At 42.5% G+C, this 3,274-nt stretch overlaps 1 non-coding gene across 1 annotated transcript; it reads right to left on the bottom strand.

Annotated features, from left to right (window-relative positions):
• Positions 1 to 2,025: 2,025 nt before the first annotated feature.
• On the bottom strand, positions 2,026 to 2,132 carry LOC120272890. The gene has a single exon (XR_005540423.1). It is a non-coding gene; the product is annotated as a small nucleolar RNA R71 (small nucleolar RNA).
• Positions 2,133 to 3,274: the final 1,142 nt, after the last annotated feature.

Raw genomic sequence — 3,274 nt, 5'->3', positions numbered from 1 at the left:
TCGTATTCAAGTTAGTATAACCATTTAGAGTGGCACAAGGGTAGTGTGGATTCCCGATTCCACTCTTTAAAAAGTCGATTTTCAGCCCCGGATTTTAGCATTCTTTTTCTCCATCTTTTCCCCAACTTGAGAGAGGGCTCGCGTGGGTTTTTGAGAGGTATTGGCTAGGGCTTTGGAGAGGTTCTACGGCTCCGGCATCGCGCGCCATTTGGAAGACGGTTAGTGGCAGAGCTTTCATCGGCACTAATCCGGTAAGGTGTATCCTAGGGTCGGACAAAGGGACCCTTACGACTGAGTAGAGGACTCTCCACAAGACCATCACCATGACTAACGAGGGGGTTTTTCTATGGATGCTTTTGTTTTTTTACATTCAATTTCATTGATTGTATCTAGCTCCATGGAGAGCTAAACCCCTAGTGAGTACTTGGGTATTTGTGAACCATAGGATGTATTCGTTTCATTGAATCTCTTTATTATGCTTTCAATTAATTGATGTTTATTGTGAGTTCCAATCTTGTATGCTTCATTGTATGAATACTCCCCTAGAGTGACACTAAGGTTGAGAGTTCTTCTTGGTAACTCTTGTGAGTGAGTGACACATCATGAGAGTTAGACAAATCTAGATTGGAGAGGGTTGAGAGGGTGAGTCGAGAGGTAGCGGAGCTGCCCCTTTCCCTTCCGATATGATCTATCCTACTTTCACATTCCAAGAGTTCTTTGCGGTTATAGTAGAGTTAATGGGTTAACGGATGACCTTTCGCTGGGGCTTAGTTATGAGTGCAACGGAGTGAAGTGTTGAAGTGATTTTAGCATCTAGGGCTTAATTGTGGCTAGGGATCTTTCACCTGGACCAAAGGGTTAGGTCTATACATAGAAATAGGATTTATCATTTTGAGTCCCTAAAGCTCATTGCAATTCTATACGAGTGTGAGGTGTTGAGATTGTTCGATTTCTCCTCCGGGACAAGTATAGAGTTAGGCATGGTTGACCTTAGATATGGGAGTATGCAATTAAGGATTTCCATGACTCACTATTGCATTAATTAGGAAGCATAATAGAGGTTTCTTGCACTTGAAACGATTGTCCTAGGCGTAATCAATACCGGGTACCCCATATTTATCGATTCCCTTTACCTTCTCCTTTTACTTGTGCTCTCTTTCTTGTTGCTTTTACTCTTGAGAATTGAATCTTGTCACATATATCACTATTCATCTTCCATATTAGTTAAGAAACAATTTAAGTGTCTTTATTCCCTACTCTGTGGATACGATAACCACTCATCCGGGATTATTACTTCAACAACTCGTGCACTTGTGGTGTACACGCATATTCGGACGTGTCAAGTTTTTGACGCCGCTGTCGGGGAGTAGGCGCTTTAGAGATACTTTTGCACTTTTGTTTTTTTCTTAGCTATTTATTTATTCATTCTATTTCATATTTTCTTATTCTATCATCGCTCGATTTTTGGTTTCCATTCTTTTTGGTGCACCCTGTGTTATGACCCAAGGGAAATCCCTCCATACTCGATTGAAGGAGATCGCGAGCTTGAACATACACTTAGAATAAAAAGGGAAAGAACCTCGTGCAAGAATAGTCCAATCTAGATGATTTGGAAGTAGAAGAATCTGAAAAACATGGCGTAATGTAATCGAGCAGAGAGCTGACATTATCCGATTATGCGAGACCTTCAGTATTGGGGACACAATCGACCATTGTGCATGCCCCGATTATAGCTCAAAACTTCGAGCTAAAGACGGCATTCATCCATATAGTTGCAACAATCCGGCAGCTTTTAATGGTTTGGCCAATGAGGATCCAAACAATCATATAGAGAACTTTCTCGAGTGTGTGATATGTAAAGATAAATGGGGTAAAGGATGATGCCATCAAGTTGAGGGCCTTCCCATTTTCCTTGAAAGGGAGAGCAAAGCAGTGGCTACGCTCATTACCTAGAGCATCAATTACCACATGGGAGGAGATGGTAGAAGCTTTTCTTGGCCATTATTTCCTCCCGAAAAAATCGCAAAGCTTAGAAATGAGATCTCATCCTTTGAACAATTGGAATTGGAGTCTCTTTGAGATGTGGGAAAGGGTCAAGGAGCTCCCTAAGAAAAATGCCCGCAACACGGATTCCCCAGTAGTGGATGATTGTTCGCACCTTTTACAATGGTCTCGAATCCCGAGTACAAGGCAACTCTTAGATGTGGCAGCAGGAGGTACCTTAGGTAGCAAGATCCCCGGTGAGGCTCTTCAATTAATTGAAGAAATAGGGTTAAACAGCTACCAATAGAATGCCAGGGAGAAGAAAAAGGTGGCCGGTCTCCATGAGATAGATACAATGACTTCAAGTGGAATCACTGAGTAAGAAGTTAGATCTTCTAACTTCGAACAGAGTAGCGGTCATGATTACTTGCACTGGGTGTGGTGGAGGACATGCTTCCTCCGATTGCCCGATATCTATTAGTGATGCATCTTCTGGGTTGAGAACGCCGATTTTGTAGGGTAATAGGATGAGAACTCAAGGGAACCCATACAACAACACCTACAATACGGGTTGGAAGAATCATCCCAATTTCTCATGGAGCAACAAAGGTCCACAAAAGGCCATGGGGCCACCCAGTTTCAAATAATAAGGCCCAAATGTGGAAACAAAGTTTCAGGTTTGGAGACCCGAATGACAGATTTGGAAAAGACCTTAACTAGGTTTGTGCAATCGTTAAATACAAGGTTTGAATCAGTTAAGGCTACACTTCTCAACCATAGCGCATCCTTACATAATCTTGAAAATCAAGTGGGGCAGATTACGAAGTTCTTATCGGAAAGGCCACATGGAAGTTTGCTAAGCAATACCAAGACCAACCTTAGAGAGCATGTGAAGGCGATCACTTTGAGAAGTGGTCGTGAGGTCGACGGTAGGCTTCCGAGTGAGAAGTTAAATGAACACGCACTGGAGGTTATAGAGGTTGAAGTGGGAACAAACAAAGAGAAGGAGGTGACACCTCCACCTTTCAAGCCAAGGATCCCTTATCCCTCTAGATTGAAGAATGACCAAGGGGATGAACAGTACAAGAAGTTCCTAAGTTTGTTCAAGCAACTCCACATCAATATTACTTTTGCTAAGACATTGGCCCAAATGCTAAGTATGTCACACGCTCATACAAAAAATGCACAAGGGCGTCCACATGGGGGAGTGGATTCCTGATTCCAACACTATTTAAGTCCGATTTCAGCCCCAATTTCAGAATTCTTTTATCCATCTTTTCCCCAACTTGAG

Source organism: Dioscorea cayenensis, chromosome 11 (assembly GCF_009730915.1).
Source record: "Dioscorea cayenensis subsp. rotundata cultivar TDr96_F1 chromosome 11, TDr96_F1_v2_PseudoChromosome.rev07_lg8_w22 25.fasta, whole genome shotgun sequence".
In the NCBI taxonomy this organism is placed as follows: Eukaryota; Viridiplantae; Streptophyta; class Magnoliopsida; order Dioscoreales; family Dioscoreaceae; genus Dioscorea; species Dioscorea cayenensis.
Note: the sequence above shows the minus strand (reverse complement) of the source record. Positions and strands in the feature narration are given on the sequence as shown.